General features: G+C 36.0%; 1 long non-coding RNA gene across 1 annotated transcript; it reads right to left on the bottom strand.

Moving 5' to 3' along the window:
• Positions 1–9,361: 9,361 nt before the first annotated feature.
• Positions 9,362–14,309, bottom strand: LOC126807769 (uncharacterized). The gene is made up of 6 exons (XR_007674162.2): positions 14,162–14,309; positions 12,717–12,810; positions 12,168–12,292; positions 11,470–11,557; positions 10,610–10,764; positions 9,362–9,616 (listed from the first exon to the last, which is right to left on the bottom strand). It is a non-coding gene; the product is annotated as an uncharacterized LOC126807769 (long non-coding RNA).
• Positions 14,310–22,397: the final 8,088 nt, after the last annotated feature.

The following is a 22,397-nucleotide window of genomic DNA, read 5'->3' as shown; positions in this document are numbered from 1 at the left end:
TTTAACAAAAGACCTTTTACTTATTCTGGGACTTCTTCCATTTACCTTTGTATTTGATTAGTGAAGACATGTTTGTGTGGTATAAATATTTATTGTTAATACGTATAAATCAATATAATCCGTCTATTGTGTCCTAATCTGGTAAAAAAAAGAAAGTTTTGAGAAAGTGGACAATAGAAGTGAAAACGTATTTTTAAATGAAATTGGACTGCTAAACAGTAAATGTATCATGAACTGCTGATGCCAACGCCTTTCAGATCAATCAATTAAAACTTTCGCGGACAAACACGCAGCAGTACGGTAACTTATCTAAGAACTCCTATTCAAATTGCGGCGTTGTATTGCAAGGGTAGAATATGGACCCGAAAAGTTAGATTGTAAATTGTGTCATAAGAGTACCCACTTTCGAAATTCGGTTACTTCCGTTTGCAAACCTTTTTACCCAGATCAATAAGAAAAATTGTTCTCCAAGAGATAAAAGCTCTTTGATTTCAATTCATGTTGTCATAACAATGATGAGCATTGTTGTTCTACAGCTTACTATATTTGTGGAACTCAGATAACATCAAACAAGAATTAGGATTCGATATGACCAAGATGATCGTTTTGCTGGTAATTCTAGCTGTTGAACCTGCACTGGGCTCTTGTCCTGAATACGTCTTTAAGATGATTCCATATAAAGATCGTCTTTCCGGTGGTCATTTAAAGCGATATCTGGAATTATCAGTTAAAGAATGTGCTGAGAAGTGTTCGGAATCTTCAAATTGTGGTTCATTTTCTTATAAACCAGAAACCTCCAACAGCAGTGAATGTTATTTATATAACATACGAGTATGGGCTGGACGGCCCGATATCCAGTACCATGGATTAGTTACGTACTGGCGTTTAGCAGGTAAGGTAAAGGATTGTGTGAAACTCAACACTAAGTTATATGGTATGTCTAGCATCCAACAAATGACTCGGAAAGATAAGAAGCAGCGATAGCGTAAATTTGACGAACCTCGTCTTGACCTTATAAATTTAGCTGTCCTTTTCGTTTGGTTGCATATGCGGTTGAATAAATTAGTGCTTATGGGGATTTCGGGGTGGGGAGGTATCGTAGCGACCCTGCACGATTCGTCTTGAATCCGTTTTCTTAATTCCTGTTTAAAGATACATTCCCGGGTACAAACTGGCTGATTTGATGATATATTTGGACTAAAAATATATTCAAACTAATTAAGTTATCATAATTTTGCTTCAAATCCTTCTCAAAACGTTACAATTGTCAGGGAATAGCCGGCTATAAAAAATCGACCAAAAGAGGCTATGTTTGTGTCACGTGACAAAACGGGTGCGCGGTCAGAGGAGAATTCATTGCATACACAAGACGATGTTGCCTTTATCGCTGACTATTTATTACAAATATCGAATCCTAAATAAATTCTCGGATTATCCACTGCCCGCGTCTTTTTCCGTGATTTTTGTCTCAGAAAGTGTTGTACTTCTAACTCTTCATAAAGTTTATCAACATGTACGCGCTCAATCTCCGCTTGCAACCTTCGACGTCACGCGTGCAGACACTCCTAATCTTCGGGCTGTCGATTAGGGAAACCCGTACATTTTTGTCCTGTATGTGCTCCATGAGTGTTTTTCAGGGAATCCATTATTTTTCTAATAACATTGGATATTTCTACTTTCCATATATACCAAAATTGCCATACTTTTATTGGAAATAACCACCCGATAAATACTTTTCTGGGAACGTAGCTTTAAAGGTTTATTAATATTATCCAAATTACAGATAGCTGTCCTGTAGATTATATCTACAGTAAATATTATCTAAATTACAGATAGTTGTCCACTAGGTTATATCTATAATAGAACTTACAGTGTATGTTACAAGATGTATCCGGCAGTCACACCCGATTGGAATACTGCCATGGCAATGTGTGTAGAAGATGGTGGATATCTGTTTATGGCTAATACTATGGACAAGATACAGATGCTGGATAATTACTTCAAGTCATTGCCACGTATGGACTATATTTATATAAAATTTAAATTATATAATGAGTTTGAAAAATATTTACTGAGGGCTTACTTGATGGTCCAACATTTTGGCACGACAGAAGTATATACTATACAGGATTATCCCTAGAGACATTAACATAAATAAACAATAATGGATTAAATACTTAACTAATTGGTTTCTACCCTGATTGATATTAACCATGACACATTAAATACTATCTAAAACTGTCTGGTCATTATGCCTTGTCATACTTTTCTACCAGTATAATATCGTACCTCGCCCTTTTGTATCCAGATCGTTTGTTCTCGTAATTGAAACATATTTTCTGTTTAACTTTTAGCCCCTTTCATAACCAAAGATCATTACCTTGGTGGCAGCGATTTACAGAATGAAGGTATCTGGGAATGGTTGGACGGATCTAGAACATTTCCTTGGCCTGTTTCTGGAGCTGAACCAAATGGGTTTACCAATGAGAACTGTGCAGGAGTGAAATTTAAAGCGACTTCATCCCCTGCATTTAATGATGTACGATGTGGTGTCATAAAGCCGTTCTTTTGTGAAATACCTAGGGTGTAGGTTAAGATTTGCCATAACGACAGTGATATGTTTCTATATACACGTGTCATCACAGGAATGGGCTTAGCTGAGTTCAGAGCACTCTATGCCTCTTAGTAGGGTAAAACCGACGTTCTATAACAATGATTTGTTGTTGTAATTATTTATTGACTATACTGATTTTTTCTGCATTGTAGTGTCGACAATACTATACTTTTTCCTAATTACATGTAAAAGGTTGATAAATTTTAAACTAAAATCTATAAACTCATATAGTGTCGATATTGTTCTGCTCTTAAAGGCATATGTTTTTCAAAGAAGCCTCCATCTGCAGATCAGCTTAAGGGACCAAAGTAAGAGCAGAGAATTGACAAAGTGTGGAAATAAATGGTGTGTCCTTCAATTTTAAAGTAGCTAAGTCTCTAACTCAATATCATCCAAAGTCTTACACGTTGAAAATTACGAATTATTTGTCAATTCAAATCGACATTGATGTTATGATCTTACCAGGAAATAGTAGGCTTCTAATATCCAATATTTAAGACAAAATAAAATTTTTACCATTGGTACACGAATCGTGTACCATAGTGCGTTTCAGTGTCATTTGTAACAAGTGACCAGAAAAAACGAGGCTAGACATATTCCACAACTCATGTCAAACGGGGACGCCATACCTTATCTGGAGAGCATGTGCAATAGACCTGGAATTACCAGACGCCAAAAATTGCTATTCGGTTGAGACTCATGCCGTATTTCGCTGGACATAACTGAACGTCAAAACGGAAACAATTGAATGTAAATCAGATTACATTATTATATGCGTTGCGATCCATTTGGGTCAATTTCTAGGTCCCAAATATTAGCGATTTAGCTCCTTTAAATACGATGCCCGAATAAACAATTACTGCTCTGACTCCCATCCGAACGTAATTAGGGAGATAACTCAGAATTTTGGGATTTATAGTTTTCTCCCTGATGACAAAATCATCAATATCTACAAATCGCCTAAAGCCGCGAATGTGTTACTACATGTCGATGTTTATTCAGTTGCTTATTAATTTACTGGATGTTATAGAAACTATTAATTATACATTTATACAGACGACACGCCCATAGTCACCCCCCCCCCCTTTTTTTTTAAAAACTTCGGATGGTTTGGATATTGAATGGATTAAATCAGTCGTCCATTTAATTATTAAATTTAAAAATTTATATACCATTTGTAGCCAAATAAAGCGGGTGTGTACAAGACTGTTTTTAAAACTGCAGATCAGTTGATGCTTTGATGTCCAATCCCTATCTATGCCCGATATATAGAGAATCTCCTACGAATCGTTTTTGATATCAAAAAATATCAACACACATCGATAAAGTAAAAAACAACGAGGCTCTGCCCTCTGTTTGCCCCCCCCCCCCCCCCTCAATAATTTTAGAAAATGAAATAAGGTTTTGAGTATAGGTTCAACGCGGCGAGAATATGCATTCACTTGATAAACATACTCCGTTCGTTTGACACCTCCTTCTCTGTTCGGATAAGCTGGTGAGTTGGCGACGAGATTTGGCGACGAACAGTATCTGGTCAACTCTATTGATCTCGATGACCAGTGTATGAAATACTGCCAGGCTGCATTTCCGTTCGTTTGAAACTTTCCTCTCTGGTCTGATAAACTAGTGATTTGGCGACAGGAGGTATCTGGTAAGTTCTATTTATCTCGATGATCAAATTTCGGGGGCTTCGTTGAGGTTCCCGAGACCGTTCATTTGACACTTTCCTCTCTCTGGGGTTGGATAAACTAGTGATCAGGCGACAGGCGGTATCTGATCAGGCGGTGTCTGAATACGGTCAGACAGCATTTCCGGCAGTTTATTTTTCAAAATTGTCTGGGAAAGCATCCCATACCCTCCGTAAGGGCTCCCTACTTTGGCGCTCGTGCGTGGGCTTCGTCGAGGTTCGCAAGTCCGTTCGTTTGACACTTTATCTCAACGTTCAGTGTCCGAAATACTGCCAGACTGCATTTCGGCAGCCTTTTTTTCAAAAATGTCTGGGGGAGTCCCCCTACCCCTAGTTGAAACTCGTGCCTTTGCCCCCTTAACCATGGACTTTGTCCCAGCTTTGCCCCTTCAATCACTGGCGGCTGGCGCCGCCAATTCCTATGAACTGTCCCTGAAAAGTAGTGCCCGGAATTTGAAATGGGTCGCTGCTCAACAATGGCAACTCACCATGTGGGGCCAGAAAACAAACGTTGATTAATTAAGCACAAAATCAAATGAACCGTGATCTGATGTAAAATAACAAGAGTTTAACTAAAACTGTTTTTCAAGGATGTACAAATTGGTAGAACTCTTAATATAATGGATGGCAATTAAATGATAAAATACAAATGTTGATGAATAATGGTATTATCCTGTGTATACGACAACAACAAAAGGGACTAAATAGGTTTGGGGGCGTTTGGAAAAGTGGACAATGAAATATTTATGAAACATTTTCTTTTTATTTCGCTGAAACATAATAGTTTATCCTATCATCTTGTAAGATGTGGGGAAGATATATTCTACAAAATATTATTCTGTGGTGTTTTTCATCACAAGAGTTCCACATGATATTGAACTTAGAAAAAAAAAATCATTTTTTTTCCAAAAGTTTCTTCTCAGACCTCCCTATATGCCTGTGTGGTACCACATTCCATAAGATTTTCGACTTGATGTTGTGGGTCTGTGGTGTTTTTCACCACAAGAGTTCCACAAGATATTGGACTTCGAAAAAAAAATCTTTTTTTTTTTCAAAAATTTCTTTTTAGACCTCCCAATATGCCTGTGTGGTACCACAATCCACAAGATTTTTGACTTGGAATAATTTTGATCGAGTGTTTTGGGTCTGTGGTGTTTTTTTACCACAAGAGTTCCATAAGATATTGGACAAAGAAAAAAAATCCTTTTTTTTTTCAAAAAATTCTTCTCACACCTCCGTGTGTGCCTGTGTGGTACCACGTTCCACAAGAATATTATTTTAAATCGAAAATCTTGTGGAATGTATCTATTTTCAGAAACCTAATATCTTGTGAAACTGTTGTGGTGAAAAGTTCCACACAAATGCCCCCAAACCTTGCCATAGATGTAATTTTGCTGCCCAAACGGCGGTAATGGTAACATGCATACGCTATGCATGTCTCTGTCTCTGGTTCACTTCCGTTGTAGGCCGTGAAAGTTCCTCGGTATTTACCGGCAGGGCGAAGGGATCGAGTTAAGAACCCTTGACATTAACTCTGTCGGTACAGGACGATAAACCCCATTACATTTCATTTCTGTCATTGAGTCAAGTGGTGTGGTTTCAAGTCCCCGCTTTGAGCATGCTTATTGGTAGATTTGACGCTCAAGAAATGGATATTTATATTGTACCTGGCAAGGTCGCCTGTCCAGCCTCGTGGGGTTTTCCTGTATCCTTCGGTTTCCTCCCTTCATATATGTTAGTCCGGAAATTAATAGTTTGTGTGGAGTGGACGTTAAGCAATTTCAAATTGAAAAACCAACATCATTTAGTTATAATTGTTTCATGAACTGCTGATGAAAACGTGTTTGGATTAAAATGGGTATGCTCCTTTGAATTATTTAAAACCCTTGAGGGATAAAACAAAAAAGAGCCGCCCTAAAGCTCGAGATTGTTAAAATTTCGTTATTATATTGACTATAGAAGGAGAGTATTATTTTGCATGAAAACAATTTTCCCCAAAGAGTAAAAATCAAACTAATTCGAAATCAAATATACAATAAATATTCGATAAACCGAAATTTTAATTAAATGTCAAATTTGAAAAAGATAGATACTATGCCTGATCTTTAGTCCATGTCAATGTTATTTACTGACTTTAGTTAGAGCACCCGAAAAATGTCACCCAACCGACCGTATAATTTTGATCGCAAAATCGCCGACCCTAGGTTTGTTTATTAGACCTGCAGACCAGAGTATTTTGGTCAAACAGACACCGTACCAATATCCGAGTACCGGAACTTTTACTGGGTAACCTAATATTCAGATATGACAATCCGCCGGGGTCCATTTGCTGCATGTTGCCATTGGAGCCCAAAGATGGTGCCCCAAAATCCCCTGGATCAAACATTTGGAACACTACATGGAACTAAATTGAAATGAACAGGTATTTTTCATTGAGTACAAAATAGACCCTGCCACACCAATTTTCCTCTGCATCAATTTTCTATTTCATTAAATAGAAGTATCTCGATAAAACCTACGAGGTCAGACATGTTTGAGAGGGTGGTGGTGGGGAGTCGAATCCCCACCTTAATTCGTCGTTCGGTTGGATAAAGAATTTCAAGGGGGATGGGAGGCATCAGTTCAAAAATATTACAGATAACTGTCCTGTAGATTTTATCTATAATACATATTATCTAAATTACAGATAGTTGTTCTATGGATTATATCTAGAATTCATATCATCTAAATTATAGATAGTTGTCCTATAGATTATATCTACAATACATATTATCTGAATTATAGATAGTTGTCCTGTTGATTTTATCTATAATAAATAATATCTAAATGATAGATAGTTGTCCTGTGGATTATATCTACAAAAATACAATGTATGTTACAAGAAGTACCCTGGACAATCAACAGTTTGGAGCGCTGCCATGTATTAATGTGAACAAGATATCTGTTTATTGCCAATACTTTGGACCAGGTACAGATGCGGAATGAATACTTCAAGTCATTACCACGTATGTACTATTCAATTTAAATTATATCATGTTAGTAAAAAGTTTGCTTAGGATTATGCGACTTATTTTTACCCATTTCAAACTTTGGGTCTGACAGACCTCGTCAAGCTTTAGTAATCTGTCATATTTATATTTGAATAACTTGTTTTCGACCGCAATCGACCGTCTTCATAAGCCCGATTGGTGCAGAACAGTATGATGACTAAGAACGTTACATCCCATTCCATTTCATTTAATTCAAAGATAATCGAAAGTATATAGTTTTCCTACCATTGTGATAAAATAGTTTGAAACAGCTTACTGTTTAAGATAATTAAATTATGTAGCTTCTGTCTGTTCGTATCAAGAAAGTGACCGAAAGAAATAAACTGTTATGGAGATGCCTAATCCTATTTAGCGTTAAATAGATAGCCAAGGAGTTTCCTGTCACGGGTCTATATGGAGCGGAATTCACGACATAATTCTAACTCCTAATCTAGCAATGAATAATGCTAATTTCAATGCATGTATGGTAACTTTCCTCTTACATACATGTGTGTTAAACTGGATATTTACACATGTACACAACTAATTTATTTGACTTGTTTCTTAAATAGTGTAGTTTCGATTTTTAGTTTGTTTTATTTCCATCGTTACTTTTAATTTCCTATGATGTTTTTGATATGAAAGCGATAATTTCATATTTTTAAGTTATATTTTTAAAATGTATTAAAATAAAGCCTTAAAATAGATGGTATCTATAAACAGTCCTACCTTGTTAAAGAATAATCCTATTAATCCTATAATTCACTATTGCCAGTTGAGAAATTGGCAAAAATAGCATTTTCAACTTCAAATTCAAACGTTTGAAGATAGCTATTCCATCGGGGGAATAGAAAAACAAGGGAGGTAATTGTGTTATTTTTTCCGGGGTGAATGATGTTTAAGTGTGAGAATGATACCTATGATCGTATAATAGTGAGTTGAGAACCCATTGAGCAAAAGACATAGAAATAATTATGTTTTGGCTTTCTTAGAAAATATGAAATTCTCGTTTTAAAGCAGATTGAAGTCTGTTTAGCTTTGTTAACATTTTGGCATTTCATAAATGTTATAAGAAGCGTTTTGCGATGTACTCCTAACCTTCAATCTAGTACTATAACCGAGTATTGCTGTTACAGCAGATTACAGGGGGTTGTAATGCTTTCGAAAATAGCATTAAGCTGAAGTTAAGTATTATTAGGCCTATATTTTGTTCATATTCGTATGACCAAAATTTAGGGGCACATAACTCGTTTAAAACCGCTAACCTATCAGTAGAAATATTGAAAGGTAAGAAACAACACATATACAAACCCAATATCAAACCTAATCGTTAAAAAAGTGTTTATTAGCTTAGGATCATTGTACTTTTAATACTTCATAATGATACATCTATCTTGTGTTTGACTTTCAGCGCCTTAGTTAACTGTAGCTCATTATATTGGTGACAACGATTTTCAGCAGGAAGATAACTGAGAATGGCTGGACGGATCTAAAACATTTTATTGGCCCTAGTCGATTGCAGAACCAGATGGAGGTACCGGTGAACACTGCACAGGGATGAAACGGTAGGAGACTGGACATATTTTTTTTTACATGCCTACGGTGACATTCTCGTACCAGGGTGAGGGGTGAATCCACCCTCCCCACACCCGCTCAGCTACATAAACAAACTTGTAAAACAATACTTTTATGAGAAAAGTGTCACGGCCGTGTGAAGTACCCTTAAGATCATAGGTTAAAAACGAGAGGGAAGACGCAAATGTCTTCATACATGTTTATGTATATTTGCACGTGTTTATTATAGGAGTGGATGTAGTCGGTTCGGGTAACATTAATCCACTCTCCTGAGTAAAACTGACGTTGTACTACAAAAACTTATGTTTTTGAAATTATTCACTTGAATTTTTCTATGACGATTTTTTTACACTAAAAACAAAATTCAATAGACATCATTAAGATGTGTTCATGTCAATGGAAATTTATAAAAGATTACAATTCTTTTTAAACAAATTTTATGTCAACATGAATTTACCATTTAGAATTGCCACAATAATAAATAACTTAGAATGTAGAAATTTCGTATATTTCCATGAAAAAAAAGCGAGAATAATCTGTTACAGTTGCAGTTATTTTCGCTCACTTCTTGTGAATACCATGTCCTACGAATGTCAGTTCATACTTTTGTAAGCAAATTGTGATTTTTCTGTGTCTTTTTCTGGAACTGTTGACTGTTTTCTTGTGACGAAACCAATAATTAACATAACAATGAGAATTATAAGAGATATCCTGAAATAAAAACAAGTGAAATGTGTTATTTTGTTGTAGTACGCTGGGGCCGATCCAGGAATTGCAGGAGAGGGGGGGGGCGGGGTGCCAGTTGGCAATGCATGATGCCATCATCGTCTCCAAATTACGTAGGCATACATACACACCGAGCTTTTTAAAGAGAGAAATTCAACACCCCGTTTGACGTCAATTTGTTATTATTGATAGGATCATATTGAGATTCAATTTCATTGATGCTAAGCATTAATTGTAATATCATATATGTCTATATCATTATCTCGCGCTTTGAATGCCCATCCCATCCCACAATCTGATGATAAAGGATAAAGCACACGACCGTGACACTTTTCTCATAAAAGTATTGTTTTACAAGTTTGTTTATGTAGCTGAGCGGGTGTGGGGAGGGTGGATTCACCCCTCACCCCGGTACGAGAATGTCACCGTAGGCATGTAAAAATATGTCCGTACGCACGCATTTAAGCAAATGTTCAGTGAATGTTCCTTGACTATTCTGGAGATCGACTATTGTGTCATTGACTGGAAAGGTCAGTCGGATAAAAATAGTTCCTATTTAGTGTAAATGGGAACACAAAATAACACGCGACGGCGTACAATGAGTAAAAGGCACCAATTTTGCCCGGACCAGTTTGTGTTACTGCGTCAGGTATTAGCCAATTACTCATGCGCCTACTGTATAGAGAAGACAAACTATCAAGATATTTTAATATCTTGATAGTTTGTTAAAACAGATTTGTACTTACTGTATAGAGAAGACAAGATATTAATAGATTGGTACTTACTGTCAAGATATTAATAGATTAGTACTTACTGTATAGAGAATACAAAATTTCAAGACAGTAATATATTTGTACTTTTCGTATCACTACAGTAATAAATTTGTACTTACTGTACAGAGAAAACAATCTATCGATAAACATGTAGTTGTACTTACTGTATAGAGAAGAGTAACAACCACAATAGACCTGTACTTACTGTATAGAGAAGAGTAACCATACAATAGTTTTCGCATTGTAAATATCTGGATTAGGAGATGGACTCATACTAGCAGTGACAACACCTGATGTTGGCGGTAAAAAAGTTGTCGTTGGTTCTTGAAAGCAGGCATATTGACTTCTTAATTCAAAAAACTGAAATGGGATGAATGATGCTTGAAGAGACGGTAGCCACAGAGAGTGCTTTAATGATAATAAATACAAAACTATAATTTACTTCCAGGTAACTTGAGTATTACTTTAAACTAGGTAGTTGATCAAGTAGAGCCAAACTGTAATCAGGTGTCATTTCTATTGTAAAGGATTAGAAATGGCTAAATATCGAAAATGTCCTTGTTTTTGTGTCAGTGAATAATCCCACGAAATTCGATAGAGAACTCTCCTTTGTCGCGATAATAACCTTTAGAAATCAAAATGTGGCAGTAAAGAAAGGGGGAGAGGGGTGACCAAGTGTCGCGCTGTGCTCTGGCTTGCCGGCAATCTCTGACTTGCGGTCAGTGGTGTGAGTGTACGTGACATTGAGATATGGCCCCTTCTCCCTGTACCACGGTTTCCTCCCACACGAAATACAATACTAAAATAAGACAATTCGTCTGAGATATAACCTACGGTGGAGTACCACGGTTTCCTCCCACACGAAATACAATACTAAAATAAGACAATTCGTCTGAGATATAACCCACGGTGGAAGCGAACAACTAAAAAAAAATCGGGCGGTGTAATCTACCGTAGACCAATGATTATTCGTCAACTAAAGAAAATCAATCAACAAAACATCTTTGGCGTGCGCAAGCCTTTCTTATTATAACAGTTTACATTCTACAGAGAAATAAAACTTACGTATTTTCCTGACTGGTATGGTTGTTCACCGGTAACTATTAAGTTACCTTCTTGTGTTGGGTCGCATGTCAGACGTATAGTTGTCGTTCTTGAAAAGAAAAATAAAATGAAATGAAATGGGGTTTAACGGAACATCTTGCTGTTCGGCTCCAACTGGGCTAATAAAGACGGGCATACGCCATGCAGTGTGCAATAAGGGAAATTATGTCGAATTCCAACTGTTGGTTCGTTTGGGAAGTATTGAAAGTGGTTATATAAGTATATCATTTTTTGTTTCTTTAGGTTTTGCAATGAAGAAATTGCATTACCACAGCCATCGTCGAATACCCCATAAAACTATGCTTTTACATAAAGAGAGAGAGAGAGAGAGAGAGAGAGAGAGAGATGGGGTTTAACGTCCACTCGACACAAACTAGGTCATTTCGGGACTAACATATGGTTTAATTTTATTTCAATAATTCGCTTGCGCGTAGGGGTCTTTAGTAGTGGGAGGAAACCGGAGGACTCGGACAAAAACCCACGAGGTTGGACAGGCGACCCTACTCCTTGTCAGGTACAACCGGGGATTCGAAACCACGCCAGTTGACTCAATGACAGGCCTTATGATACGGCACGCACGTGCTAACCATTCGGCCATCCAACCCCCCCTTTTACATAAAATATGACTGTTCCTCAGTATAAATGTAAAAATAAAATACCTTTCGATATCTCCATAAGTATGGTAGATTAATGATCCACTCTGATCAGTTCCATCTTCATAACTTATTTTATCTTGCACACCCAGGATAAAGAAAAACTGCTGACCTGGGCCTGACTGACAGATCTGAATATAAATATAGAGGCTGGAATAAACATCACATTCGATAATTGGTTTCGTCTATTTTAGGAATGCTCATTATATGTTGGGTTTCGCTCTGTGCACCCTAGTTTACTAATCATTTAGAGAGCGAGCATGGATACCAACGTTTCAATTTATTTTAGCTACCCCTGTATCATATCATCGTAAGGGCTGTACCTTATGCGCAATGGTGGGATTTACAGTTCAGATGTCATTGAAATTATGCAATTGGTTGACTTTGAATTACTAATGAAAGGCGAACCGCGGTTGCGATTCCAAACTGTTTTGAATATGCATTTAAAAACTGCCTGTTTTCCTTTTTTTAGAAAAAAAAATCTGAAACTTTTTAATTTTTATGGAACTGGAACCAAAAGTTGAATTCTATGCCTAATGTACTATAATTACTTACTGCAACATTTGAACACGTGCCCTCATTAAATGGTAAACATGGATTCCAGGAATAAGAATACAAATGATCAGTGGTCCCTTGTAGGTCTTTAAATCTACAAAACATTTTGATAAAACTAGCTTTATTTCTGGAATTAAATTAATAGCTCTGTATTGAACGTTAACATATACTTACGGAAAACAGCTAGGAAGCATTATGAACTTCAACACAACGTTGAAAGAATACTATTCCAAACGCCGCCCAAATATATAAGTTGCTGTTTTCCCTAACTATGTGTTATAGTTTATTACTCTATCCGGTTACTAAATGCCTCTAAATGATTATATATTATGTACTGAAAAATTGCTGGAGTGAGTAACTGATATTCCAATAGGAATCTGATATTAGCACGTTATGAATTAGTAACCAAAAACCTCATATACGAGAAATAATATAATACATGACCCGATTCTGTTTCCGTAATTGAAATGAAATGATACATTTTTAGTGTCCACAAAGATGGGTCCCAACGGCATCTAATAAATCTCGGATTCTGTCTCAAACCCCTTATAGATATATGTTATTAGATAGTTGCAGAGGCTATAATAGTTCCTAAAAACAGTAGCTATGTCTTCTGACACTATAGCTTAGACGGTCAACTGTCAACATTATGGATATAGCTATTATATAGACCGGACTTAATATAGGTTCGGTTATCAAAGGTCACTCTGCCCGAGAATGGTTATAGTATTTTCGAGGAAATGTGTTCATGGGGATACACCCAAAACTATTTCATGATTATTCAGCATTAGATGAATGATACGAGGGTTGGCTGAAAAGTTCGAAGCCTATCTGTGTAAGATCTGTACAAAGTTGATGGTTTCCATTTATATTTCTACATATAGTCCCCTTCGAGGTGTACACACTTTTACCAACTAAATTGCAAGGCCTAGATGCCGGTTCGGGAGAAATTTTTCAGCCACCCTAAAAAAGGTCGTTTGCAACTGACATGACGTCATCATTCCATTGTTTAGACTGAATTCTGGATTCTGGTTGAAAGTGATGAATCCAGGTCTCATCCGTGGTAACAAATCTGGCCAAAACATTATCAAAATCTGCATCAAAACGGGCGAAGATTGTCATGAGACTTTAGGAATCTGACACGTTCCTGATTCGTATATAGTCTTTACTGCTGACTGAGAAAAAAGGAAGGGACATCATCTGTGATGGGGTTGGTCCTTTCAGTTGCATGAGATACTTGATGAGAGCCCTATAGCCGGTTTGTCTATTTCTGCTGATTTCAATGGGTAGGTTCACAAGGTGGTCTTGTTCGAAGACAACAGTTGCAGTTCTTATGTCTATGATTCATACAATGATTGTACTGATTGGAAGTTAAAGTTTGTTTCAACCCAATTGATCTATCCTTCTCAGACTTAGAGCGTTTCAGCCAGCCCTCGTATACAAACCTGGGAGTATTATCTGTATTTCCTAGAGGTGTTAAATCAATCGTTCCCTGGCTTGTCTCAATAACACACGAATTATCCAACCATCTAACTGGACCTTCAGTAGCCAAGGTACACCCCACAGTCAATAACAAACCAATTACACGAAACATTTTACCGTCTTTCTAATATAATTAATAAAAAGTAAATGCTAACTGTATATGATTTAATAAAGAGTATAGCCTATTTATATGATATCAGTTTTATCACATGGTGATGATATCAAAAACATCTTATCAATGTTATCATCATGAAAGTTGTGAAATGTGCTCTACGAATCACGTCGCGTTATGAAACAACCATCTTTTCTAGGTTATGTTCAGCTTTTGTATATTTACTACAGGTTAATACGTATAAGCAATAAGTCTACATAGATAAACATAACGTTACCTAGAGGTCAGAAATACGTTTTGTACTTATCATGCCTATGAAATGCAGTGAAACTTTTCGTGAAAGCTATTTACGGTCCAAAAAAGCTCAACGTTCACATTTAGTAGATAAATACATGCGCTTCATGTAAAGAGGATTAGTGGGGAGTAATGGTGGCTAGGTAAGGCACTGGTTCACTCACCAGATGCGAGAGAGTGGTATTAATCAGATGAGTAGTTAGATAGGAATGAGTAATATTAACCAGATGCGGATGGATAGCATTAACCACATGCGGATGCCAGTGTGTAATATTGCGCATTATGTGCAGCCTTAACAGATTTGTTTGTAAATTTCTACTTAAAAACATTTTCGATAGATAGCTTCTGATCATAATATGTGTATTTGTATCCAAACAGTTGATATGATTAGGCTGGGTTGATAGTAATATCAAACTTTGTCACATGCTTCATGTTTTGATTAATCACGTTTATCTTTTGGAATTGACATCGGCCAATAATTCTACGTATATCTGTATGTAATCGGACGACTTGTGGAAATGACAAAGAAGGTGTGTCTAACCATTCAGCTCAGACACTGTAGGAAGGTAAACAGGCAGTTCTCGTATTTAACCCATGAGAGATAAAATATAGAAAATGAAAGAATGATTCGTGGCCAAACCAGGGCAAAACTAATGCACCCTCTTGATACACTCCGATATCTCTTAGCCTCTGTTTCTCGTGTGTTTAAAGCAACGCTCAAAGGGATTGGCTTGTTTTATATCACACAAAACAGATTACAATTAGCAGGAGCGTTAGTTCTTCCCCTAATCCATAATTTAAAGAGGGACAATAATGTTTTGTTCCAAGAATATGGAAGGAATGGGGCGGGGGGGGGGGGGGGGGGCGCTTTAAATAGGTATACCTTATTATGGGAGTTGATGTCATTTCTAAACATTTACTCTATTATCGACATTCGGGTCATGTTTTAAGATATGGAATAAATTGAATAGCATATTCGTCCTTTATGTTTGAAATTATTCTTTTATTTATGAAACAATGAATGTCAAAATTAAAAGTAACCTGTATGCTAGATCAGTACAATAACTAAATTACAGCAACCACTTCTTTCTATAGAATGTCAAATTATTAGAAATTAAATCCTAAAATAGTAAACACATTGGCCTGTTGTGTTCTGAAACGTTTTAATTTGAGTAGATTTATAATATTTCTTTTAGTCATTTAGATTTCTTATATTGTTTCTTTAAAATTCATTATAGTAATCCAGTATGCTTCTTATGCATCACACAGATCGTGATGTCCATCAACAATGGTATTACATTGAATGCAGAACTTTGGTACAGTGATACGTGCTGGAGTTACATGAGACTGGTCTTTGAAAAATCCCGAATAAATGTTTATAATTGCGGATTTGCATATTTTGATGAGAACCAAAGGGCGCCGTGGATTCAGGGACTCCATGCTAACTTTCGGAATTTCTCTTCTCCCTGGAGTCTCCGGCTGTCTATTTTGCCCCCCTTGAGTTAAACGGGTGTCTATATGTCCGTTGGGTTGCGTTGGTGTGTTCTTTGCGAATCTGAACATATTCAGCAATGGAGCCAAATTGAATTGCGGCCGCTGTCGTCTTTCCTTGTTTGAATTACCACAAACGATTTGTTTCGTTTCTGGTTTGGTAGTGGCTTCCAACCAATCAGCTTTTATATTGAGTTTTAAGTTCCGACGTCTTAAAATGTCGATGAATGATGGAGACTCTGGAAAATATATTTTAAAAAAAGGTGAATTAGTTAGAGGAGAATTACCATCTCCCCCCCCCCCTTTCCCCCCGCCTAAAAAAACAAGGTTCAAGAATTTTGTGAATTCGGCAGATGATGCACAACAGATTTGCAACGAACACCCACACATACCCTTAAGGCTAGTTCTATTTCTAAAAAGAAAAAAAACCCAATATACTGAAATTATGATCCACAATAGTTTGTTATAGCGTTGGTAAATGGAGAGTTATAATGAATTATATTCATTGCTTTCATCATAACATAAGTGTGTGAATTTGATTTTATGGAGACTTACGGTGCCATCTTGAGATGGGTCCACAACCCACGTGGCTTTTGTTCGGTTTAGTCCGGATATTTAGGACACGATATCTTTGCTTCTTATTAAGTCAGAGTGATGAAACTTCGTGTGTAGTTTCATTACACCAATAACCTAACTAAGATTGATAATGGTTGATGCTTTATAAAAAGACAAAATATGCAATTATAAAATGTGTGTCATGTAATTACTTTTTAAATTTGGCGGGGGGGGGGGGGGTATCAGCCCGACTGATAGCTTGTTTGTTTGTTTTGGGTTGTTTTTTTTTAGGTTTGCCATACATACTCTGACGCCATATAATAAATATCGAAGATGCCATTCCAAGAATGTTAGAATTCTTTATTGATAATATTTTGTGATGAGGTGTTGCTATAGGAACGAACAGAAGACGTATTATCATTATATAATCTGTTGTTTGTTGACCATATAGATTATGTAATATATGCCCATGAGTTATAGATTTAAGATACCACCAATATTGACCCAAAATAGAAAATTATTGTGAAACTATACAACAAACGGTTCGATAGTAATTTTCCAATCGTTAATTTCCCATTTGTCCGCATTAAACCAGATTACCGTACAATACATATCTTAATTACACCCTTACACAGTGAGTGCACTTAATATGTTAATGACTTTCTTCTTAGGTGATACTGATAGGTTTTTTTTTTCCAAACACCTGATACTTCTTTCCCATGCATACACCAGTTATTTTTGTTTCAGAATCACATCCTCAAATATGCAACAACATGATTTGGTAATAAATAAATACAAATTGCTATAAATATCGACTTGTTTATCGAATTTAAATTGGATGGGGTTTTTTTTACCGATAATAAATATTTCAATTAATATATGGATCAGAAGATAATTATTTCCGAACGGTAATTTGTAGATCAATAGACGGATTGTTTGATACAAGTTAAAAGCGTTCAATGTCAGCATGATTCCATTAAATATCATCCAGATAAATATTAGGGCCATGCATGCATTTTTGTAAATACTAGGCTATTGGTCATTGAAATATTGATGAAAAGTTTTCCTGCTGGATAACCAGAAATGACCCACTCTTCATTTCTTTAAAAGCTAAACTATTTGTGCGTCGCTTGTGTTTAAAGCAAATTCAAATATGAAGAGCTATGTTTTGTTCTTATTTCTGATTTCAGGAACGTTAAGTAGCAACCCTCTTTTCATATCCAAAACAATTTGGTCAAAGAACACGAATGGATTCATAAGAAATATTCTGGAAGTTTTAAAATGGGAAGAAATGACGGTCATTTATAACGATGTTGATCCATCAATGGATTTGTTTATAGAAGATCTGCTAGAAATGTTGGATACCGTAAACATGAGAAGAACAGTTTACAAGATGGAAGTTGTCAACCTTATTACATCTCTCTATAAAATACACAAAGCACAGTTTCCTACTGTTCAGATTTTGTATGTAACGACGGATAACCCAGAAACGGAGTCTCACGTGATGAAGACTGTAAATGATTTTGATTTTAATTCAAATAGGACAACTGACTTCAGAGTAAAATCAAAATGGCTATTACTGACGTATCCGGTTGTAATCAAAGCTTTAGATGAAATATTAACAGACTTGTGTCACGTGACAGTAATCCACCAATCTGTAGATGGATGTTTTGGAGTAAATACTCTCATGAAGAAAGAAAATGGAAACTTCTGGACTTCCGTTCCTAACCTTTCAAGAGTTCAGGATATTTTTCCAAATGTTAAGTATCATTTCAACGGAAGACGGTTGTTAATAGGGTCATTGCCTTACCAACTTTTACAAAAGAAAGTTATAAATGGTACATCAGTGTATACCGGATGGATGTTTGATTTGCTAGAAGACATGGCTGCAGATTTAAATTTCACCTACCAAATAATAGAACCAACAATCGGTTATTGGGGTGTTAAGACAGACAACAACACGTGGGACGGATTGATTGGTCAAGTACAGCGTCGTGAAATTGATATATTATATGCTGAGTATATTATTACTGCAGAACGAAGCCAAATCATGGATTTTATATTACCCCCGATCAGTACATCGTCTACGGGTATAGTCTACAGAAACCCTGCCGAAGAAGAAGAAACGTGGTCATCTGTATTGAAGCCATTAAATACTAATGTTTACATCCTGTTATTCGTTTCGTTTATCCTATTTTCATTTTTGTATATAGCAACTGAGACTTTTCCTGTGCTTGATTTAGCCCTGGAACAAAATAGGGAATACCTGAAGTCTTGGCAAATATTGTTTGACATATTAGGATGTCTTTTTCTTAAGGCAGGTCATATTAATCCAAGAACATGTAAAGGTCGAAACTTGTATGCGTCATGGTTGATATTTTGTGTTGTATTTGCAGCTGTTTATACCGCAAATCTAACATCTTCTCTTCTGGTAAAAAAATCTAAAACACCCTTTACTTCACTGGGAGAACTAGTTGAACAGAAGACATGGGGATATGGTATATTGAAAAATTCAGCAGTTCAAGGTATGTTTGAAAATTCGGCAGAAGAAGAGTACAGAAAAGTGTGGGAAGGAATTGTAAAACAAAATAAAACCGACCCTTCTGTTTTATCTGAAAACATAGATGATTTTATAGACAAAGTAGTGAATGGCAACTTTGCTTTTATCGATGTGAATGTTGTAAAGCATGCGAGGTCTAGAAATGTCTGTTTCTTGTCAGTTATTGATAATATTATAACGGCACAACATATAAGTTTTGCTGTTTCATTAGATTCTCCCCTGAAGAAAGATCTGGACCAGTATATGATACGAAGATTTGAAGCAGGGCTACTCTTGGATCTTTATAAACTAAAACAATCACCAACTTGTTCCAGTTCAAACGTGTATAGACAGGATAAATCCTTTTCAATTGATAACATTAAAGGGTCGTTTGGGATACTTGGAATAGGTTTAATTATATCTTTCCTGGGACTTTTGTTAGAATGTTCACTTAAATTTAGCAAAGGGCCAAAGCAATGAGATTATAGTTATTAAGTATTTATTTGCATTCTCTTTTAAGACTAACTGTTCGGATCATTTACAAACTGAAGGTAGGTCCTAAAGATATAAGCAAATACTTCAAATAATAATATAATTTAATATGATATGTCTTAGAGTTATTGTATTTAATAGAGTGGGGAGTAATATTGTATATACATAAAAGGTTTGGGTTTTAGATAAAATTATAGATCCCATTTATTTTGGACATACAGTTTTAAATACAAGTGAATTATTATAGGACATTGAGGTGCAGTAAACGAACTTTTAAAGTACCGTTACGGCGTGTGACTTTAGTATTGTCATAAATATGCAATGTTGCATTTTATATTAATGCAATCATATCTATTCCATATTCCATGAATAAGGACAGACATGTGTGGTTAGCAAATAGAGGGTTCTTCGGGACGCTCAGTTTCATATATTGAAGACATATTATTGAGTCCGTGTAGAAGTCGACTTTGAAATCCCAATTTGAAGTTCATTTCGAATCACAACGTGAAGCAAAGAATTAGCGGCTGTGACAAAGGGCATTGCTATCTTTTCTTATGAGTGCCGTTTCATACAGTTGTTTTAACAATTTGGAAATTTGAAATACATTTTGCGAAAATTTGAATCTGGCATTCTTTATTTGACTTCAGAACAAATTCTCGCATCAGTAATTACACATGAAATTCCATCAAACAAGTTTTTTTTTGTTTGTTTTTTTTATTTTGTTTTGTTTTTTTTTTCATCGCTTTAAAATTAAACAATAAAACAATTCAACTGTACTCTGAATTTGACAGCAGCTCTATTAACCCTTGTTATGATACACATTAAAATATTTAATTACTAATATTAATGCTAATCATAGGCGTACGAGCCAGGAAAAGGGGCTGTAGCCGGAGTCGGGAAGAACAATTTTTTCGAGCGAGCAACAAATTTTTCGGTCAGTGGCCAAATGATTAGAAAAGCTATTAAAATTATTCCACTCGCAAAATGAAGTGCCAGAAATCCGAGGCTTTTACTGACCACTGGGTGAGGTGATGCAATTCCTAACCGGAGTTCAAAGTTTCAGAAAATCATACAATTCTGATTTTGATTCAGGATGTCTAGTCATCAAACTCAAACTGCAGTTCCAGAAAATTTGCTCCTCTAGGCGCTACACTTTCCGTTACTTTTCTAGATTTTACTAAGGTTATCTTGTGGTAAAGTTATCTGGGTTCATGATTTGGGCGCTATCGCCATATTTTTCCGGCAAAAAAGATGATACAGCCCCCCCCCCCAAAGAAAAATCGGCCAGTACGCGTCCGGAATGTCCGTAAAACATTGTTGTACCCTTCAATAGGATATACAACTGTATAATGCATGTGATATCAAATTATAGATTACCATGTTACGTGCTTATTGACGAAAACAGAAATTTCCATTGTCCACTGAATTAAAACTGGACTAAGTTAATACAACAGAAGTATTACCTTCTCGTTCACCAAGTCTATGGTTGGTCTTAAATTTGATATCCATATTTGTCATATATATCCTTAGTTTTCATACACCTTTAATTTTTATATATCCTTAGTGTTTATATTATCCATAGTTTTAGAGATGTTTGAAAGTTCACGTACTATGACCTGCGCTGTTGGCAAGAGATTTCGATGTAGTATAATAATGTAGTGGAATTATCCTTGAAACTATTTAACACCTTGAATATTATATACTTAGAACAATTTGACTAACTAGCGGGCTGTTTGCTCCAGAAACGGTCTAAAATCTAGATTACCCTATGAATGTACAAATCCGGTTTAACAATAGGAACTAACGATATACCAATGTTGCCAACAACAATTAAAGAGATTAAAATATAAAGGCATAACAATGTCAATACAACTAATAAATAATAAGAAAGCAGTTGAAATCATTAATCTATCAGTTGATCACCGCCTGCCATAGTAGCTTTTAAAACATCTAATTAGTAGCCTAATCAAGTATTGGAAGAATAATAAGAATGTTATTACGGGAACATAAAGTCTATAATCAAACAAAAAAAAATCAAACTTACAGAACGCTCTATAATTTGGCATATTTTATGCCGTACCATGGTGGCATGTACATAAGCTGATTTCTACATCTAACGCAACGTACTTCTCGCAATGTTTTGTTTGATTAGAACTAATCCAGCTAGAGAGGTATTTCTCGGGCCATTGCTTCACAAATATGCGTCTAACGAGGCCAAATAGTCTTACCTAAAATTGATTACAATATCTAAAATGTCGGCGATACGTAACCAATGGAATGCGTTTCAATTTTGCTTTGGTCCTCACGGTTAAGAATTTTTCTACAACGTCCGATAATTTACAAACCCGCAAAAAAAATCAACAGATAACGGGCAAAGATCACCTTAAATGCCACACTGATCCGCAGTGAATATTCGCTTGGCCGCTACGGATGTCGCATTAGGTCTGTAAAACAGATTGCTTAAATGCTACTAAAAGTCGGCTAACTGCTCAAATGCTACTAAAAGTCGGCTAACTATATTAATTATTATATTGCTCTTCGTGCGATTATTAGTGACATCTAATTTTACCCACCTTTTTCATTTTTCTGTCTAAAATCGTATTTACTTCCATCTCCTTTCTCCATCATTCGCAAGTTTTTGTTTATAGTACAGAATTTATTTCCTAAGAGAATAGCGTGCTACCAAAAGCGATTCTCTAAAAAATGTAATTGTTTT

Source organism: Patella vulgata, chromosome 9, assembly GCF_932274485.2.
Source record: "Patella vulgata chromosome 9, xgPatVulg1.2, whole genome shotgun sequence".
Taxonomy (NCBI): Eukaryota; Metazoa; Mollusca; class Gastropoda; family Patellidae; genus Patella; species Patella vulgata.
The sequence above is the reverse complement of the archived record's forward strand: the minus strand, read 5'-3'. Positions and strand labels throughout refer to the sequence as shown.